Source organism: Moschus berezovskii, chromosome 4, assembly GCF_049115385.1.
Source record: "Moschus berezovskii isolate FMDL1 chromosome 4, NW_MosBer_1.0, whole genome shotgun sequence".
Taxonomy (NCBI): Eukaryota; Metazoa; Chordata; class Mammalia; order Artiodactyla; family Moschidae; genus Moschus; species Moschus berezovskii.
In genome coordinates this window covers 35,409,260-35,415,259 of record NC_142463.1, presented here as the reverse complement: position 1 = coordinate 35,415,259, position 6,000 = coordinate 35,409,260, and positions in this window count along the sequence as shown.

The window sequence follows — 6,000 nt, the reverse complement described above, 5'->3', positions numbered from 1 at the left end:
GCCCCACGTCCAACAGGGGGTGGCTGCTCAGGCGCAGGAGGGCCGAGAGGATCTACTCCACGTTCAAGGTCAGGAGGGGCGGCCTTGAGGAGATACCCCTCATCCAAGGTAAGGTACAGCGGCTGCACTTTGCTGGAGCGGCTGTGAAGAGATTTTCAACCACCAAGGTAAGAGAAATCCAAATAAGACAGTAGGTATTGCGAGGGGGCATCAGAGGGCAGACACACTGAAATCATAATCACAGGAAACTAGTTGATCTGATCACATGGACCACAGCCGAATATGGTCCACTGGAGAAGGGAATGGCAAACCACTTCAGTATATTTGCCTTGAGAACCCCATGAACAATATCAAAGGGCAAAATGATAGGATACTGAATGAGGAATTCCCCAGGTCGGTAGGTGCCCAGTATGCTACTGGAAATCAGTGGAGAAGTAACTCTAGAAGGAATAAAGGGATGGAGCAAAAGCAAAACCAGTACCCAGTTGTGGATGTGACCGATGATAGAAGCAAGGTCCGGTGTTGTAAAGAACAGTATTACATAGGAACCTGGAATGTTAGGTCCATGAATCAAGGCAAATTGGAAGTGGTCAAACAGGAGATGGCAAGAGTGAACGTTGACATTCTAGGAATCGGTGAATTAAAATGGACTGGAATGGGTGAATTTAACTCAGATGACCATTATATCTACTACTGTGGGCAGGAATCCCTTAGAAGAAATGGAGTAGCCATCATGGTCAACAAAAGAGTCCAAAATGCAGTACTTGGATGCAATCTTAAAAAACACAGAATGATTTCTGTTCGTTTCCAAGGCAAATCATTCAATATTACAGTAATCCAGGCCTATGCCCCAACCAGTAACGCTGAAGAAGCCGAAGTTGACCAGTTCTATGAAGACCTACAAGACCTTTTAAAACTAACACCCAAAAAAGATGTCCTTTTCATTATAGGGAACTGGAATGCAAAAGTAGGAAGTCAAGAAACACCTGGAGTAACAGGCAAATTTGGCCTTGGAGCACGGAATGAAGCAGGGCAAAGGCTAATAGAGTTTTGTCAAGAGAACGCACTGGTCATAGCAAACACCCTCTTCCAACAACACAAGAGAAGACTCTACACGTGGACATCACCAGATGGTCAACACCGAAATCAGATTGATTATATTCTTTGCAGCCAAAGATGGAGAAGCTGTATACACTTAGCAAAAACAAGACCAGGAGCTGACTGTGGCTCAGATCATGAACTCCTTATTGCCAAATTCAGACTGAAATTGAAGAAAGTAGGGAAAACCACTAGACCATTCAGGTATGACCTAAATCAAATCCCTTATGATTATACAGTGGAAGTGAGGAATAGATTTAAGGGACTAGATCTGATAGATAGAGTGCCTGATGAACTCTGGACTGAGGTTCATGACATTGTAAAGGAGACAGGGACCAAGACCATCCCCATGGAAAAGAAATGCAAAAAAGCAAAATGGCTGTCTGAGGAGGCCTTACAAATAGCTGTGAAAAGAAGAGAGGCGAAAAGCAAAGGAGAAAAGAAAAGATATAAGCATCTGAATGCAGAGTTCCAAAGAATAGCAAGGAGAGAGAAGAAAGCCTTCCTCAGTGATCAATGCAAAGAAATAGAGGAAAACAACAGAATAGGAAAAACAAGAGATCTCTTCAAAAAAATTAGAGATTCCAAGGGAACATTTCACGCAAAGATGGGCTCGATAAAGGACAGAGATGGTAGGGACCTAACAGAAGCAGAAGATATTAAGAAGAGGTGTCAAGAATACACAGAAGAACTGTACAAAAAAGATCTTCACGCGCAAGATAGTCACGATAATGTGATCACTGACCTAGAGCCAGACATCTTGGAATGTGTGGTCAAGTGGGCCTTAGAAAGCATCACTACGAACAAAGCTAGTGGTGGTGATGGAATTCCAGTTGAACTATTTCAAATCTTGAAAGATGATGCTGTGAAAGTGCTGCACTCAATATGCCAGCAAATTTGGAAAACTCAGCAGTGGCCACAGGACTGGAAAAGGTCAGTCTTCATTGCAATCCCAAAGAAAGGCAATGCCAAAGAATGCTCAAACTACCGCACAATTGCACTCATCTCACACGCTAGTAAAGTCATGCTCAAAATTCTCCAAGCCAGGCTTCACCAATATGTGAACCGTGAACTCCCAGATGTTCAAACAGGTTTTAGAAAAGGCAGAGGCACCGGAGATCAAATTGCCAACATCCGCTGGATCATGGAGAAAGCAAGAGAGTTCCAGAAAACCATCTATTTCTGCTTCATTGACTATGCCAAAGCCTTTGACTGTGTGGATCACAATAAACTGTGGAACATTCTGAAAGAGATGGGAGTACCAGACCACCTGACCTGCCTCTTGAGAAACCTGTATGCAGGTCAGGAAGCAACAGTCAGAACTGTACATGGGACAACCGACTGGTTCCAAATAGGAAAAGGAGTACGTCAAGGCTGTATATTGTCACTTTGCTTATTTAACTTCTATGCAGAGTACATCATGAGGAACGCTGGGCTGGAAGAAGCACAAGCTGGAATCAAGATTGCTGGGAGAAATATCAATAACCTCAGATATGCAGATGACACTACCCTTATGGCAGAAAGTGAAGAGGAACTCAAAAGCCTCTTGATGAAAGTGAAAGAGGAGAGTGAAAAGGTTGGCTTGAAGCTCAACATTCAGAAAACAAAGATCATGGCATCTGGTCCCATCACTTCATGGGAAATAGATGGAAAAACAGTGGAAACAGTGTCAGACTTTATTTTTTTGGGCTCCAAAATCACTGTAGATGCTGATTGCAGCCATGAAATTAAAAGACGCTTACTCCTTGGAAGGAAATTTATGACCAACATTGATAATATATTAAAAAGCAGAGACATTACTTTGCCAACCAAGGTCCGTCTAGTCAAGGCTATGGTTTTTCCCGTGGTCATGTATGGATGTGAGAGTTGGACTGTGAAGAAAGCTGGTCGCCGAAGAATTGATGTTTTTGAACTGTGGTGCTGGAGAAGACTCTTGAGAGTCCCTTGGACTGCAGGGAGATCCAACCAGTCCATTCTAAGGGAGATCGATCCTGGGTGTTCATTGGAAGGACTGATGCTAAAGCTGAAACTGCAATACTTTGGCCATCTCATGCGACGAGTTGACTCACTGGAAAAGACTCTGATGCTGGGAAAGGTTGGGGGCGGGAGGAGAAGGGGATGACCGAGAATGAGATGGCTGGATGGCATCACCAACTCTGTGGACATGAGTTTGAGTGAACTCCGGGAGTTGGTGATGGACAGGGAGGCCTGGCGTGCTGTGATTCATGGGGTCGCAGAGAGTCGGACACGACTGAGCGACTGAACTGAACTGAAATCCCAAGAACAGAGGAGCCTGGTGGGCTTCAGTCCATAGGGTCACAAAGAGTCGGACACGACTGAAACAACTTAGCCTACATTGGAGCACCTAAATATATAAAATAAATACTAATAGACATAAAAGAAGAAATTGACAGGAATACAAAAATAGTGGGAGACTTAAACACCCTGCTCACAGATCTTCTAGTTAGAAAAGCAACAAGGCAACAGAGATCCTAAATGATACAATAGAACGGTTACTTAATTGATAATTTCAACATTATACCTTCCCCCAAAAAACAGAATACACATTCTTTTCAAGTATACATGGTTTAGTCTCTTGGACTGACCACATCAGTTCAGTTCAGTTCAATTGCTCAGTCGTGTCCAACTCTTTAAGGAACAAAATAAGCCCCAACAAATCTAAGAGTATAGAAATTATGTCAAGTGTCTTTTCTGACCACAGTGGCATACAGCTAGAAGTCATTCACAGAAAATGAAATGGGAAAAAAACAACTACATGGAAACTAAAAATACATACTACTAAATACCAGTATATCAATGATGATTTAATTCTCAATTTAAAAATATCTTGAGACAAATGACTATGATATCACAACCATTCAAACTCTATGAGATGCAGCAAAATCAGTTCTTAGATAGAAGATCATAGCAATACAAGCCTTCTTTAAGAAACAAGTAAAATCTTGATTAAACAACCTAACCTACCACCTAAAATAATTAGAAAATAAAGCACAAACAAAACCCAAAGTCAGCAGAAGAAAGGAAATAATAAAGATCAGAGAGAAAATAAATAAAACAGAGATTAAAACATAATAGGAAAAAAAAATCAATAAAAGCAAGAGTTGGTTCTTTGAAAGGGTAAACCTAACCAAGAAAAGAGAAAGGACCCAAATAAACAATGTAAGAAGTGAGAAGGAAGAAATAACAACTGTTAACACAGGAGTGCAAAAACCCATCAGAGAATACTATAAATGATTTTATGCCAACAACCTAGAAGAAATGGACACGTTTCTAAAAACATATAGCTCACCAAAACTGAATCAAGAATGAAAGTGTTAGCTCCTCAATCATGTCTGACTCTTTGAAACCCCATGGACTGTAGCCTGCCAGGCTCCTCTGTCCACAGAATTCTCCAGGCAAGCATACTGGAGTAGGTTGCCATTTCCTACTCCAAGGGATCTTCCCAACCCAGGGACTGAACCTGGGTCTCCTGCACTGTGGGCAGATTCTTTACCATCTAAGCTACCAGAGAAGAATAAATAGATAATTCAAACAGACCAATCACTAGAAATGAAATAGAACCTGTATAAACAAACAAAAACCTCCCTACAAGCAAAAGTCCAGGACCTGATGGCTTCACAGGCAATTCTACCAAACATACAAAGAACATACACTGATACTGCCAAAACTCTTCCAAAAGATTTAAGAGAAGGAACACTGCCAAAAACATTCTATGAAGGTGCCATCAACCTGATACCAAAACCAAAGACACTACCCAAAAAGAACATTACAGATCAATATCTTTGATGAAGATAGACGCAAAAATTCTCAACAAAATATTAAAAAACTTAAAACAGCAACACATTGAAAAAGATTATACACCACAACCAATTTGGATTCATAAGGATGGTTCAACAAAGGCAAGTCAATCAATGTAAAACACATCACCAAAAGATAAACCCACATGATCATGTCAGTAGATGAAAAAAAAAGTATTTGATAAAGTTTAGTGTTCATTCATGATAAAAACTCTTACCAAAGTGGGATTAGAGGAAGCATATTTCAATGTAATAAAAGCCATTTATGACAAAGTCACAGTTAATATAATACTCAAATGTGAAAAGCAGAAAGTCTTCCTACTAAAATCCGGAACAAGACAAGGATGCCCATTCTCACTGTTTCTTCTGCTATATAGCAGAAATTAACACATCATTGTAAATCAACTGTACTTCAATAAAATGTTTTTAAAAAGAACAGTTTATTAAATGGTATGTATTATGGGTTCATCTTTACTCGCCTAACTCTATGTTTTCACTGAGGACCTGTGGAATCATAGACTCTCAGTTTGAAGAATCTTAATGTTCCTTTTATTGCAAGGAGATACAACCAGCCCATTCTAAAGGAGATCAATCCTGGGTATTCATTGGAAGGACTGATGCTAAAGCTGAAACTCCAATACTTTGGCCACCTCATGCGAAGAGTTGACTCACTGGAAAAGACTGATGGCTGGGAAAGGTTGGGGGCGGGAGGAGAAGGGGACGACAGAGAATGAGATGGCTGGATGGCATCACCGACTCGATGGACATGAGTTTGAGTGAACTCCGGGAGTTGGTGATGGACAGGGAGGCCTGGCATGCTGTGATTCATGGGGTCGCAGAGAGTTGGACACGACTGAGCGACTGAACTGAACTGAACTGAACTGAATGTCCTTCTAAGTATGCATTCCTCGTGACATGTAAATTTCCTCTACAGCAGTCCTATTCTAATTCTCTTTGAATGCCACCAATGATGACTCATTACTACCCTGTTTCAAGGCTGCTATAATCTATTTTCTTGTAAGCCATATTTGAAATCAAAAGCACTGATCTTTGAATAAAAATCTAGAGTTCTTACTTTGATGAT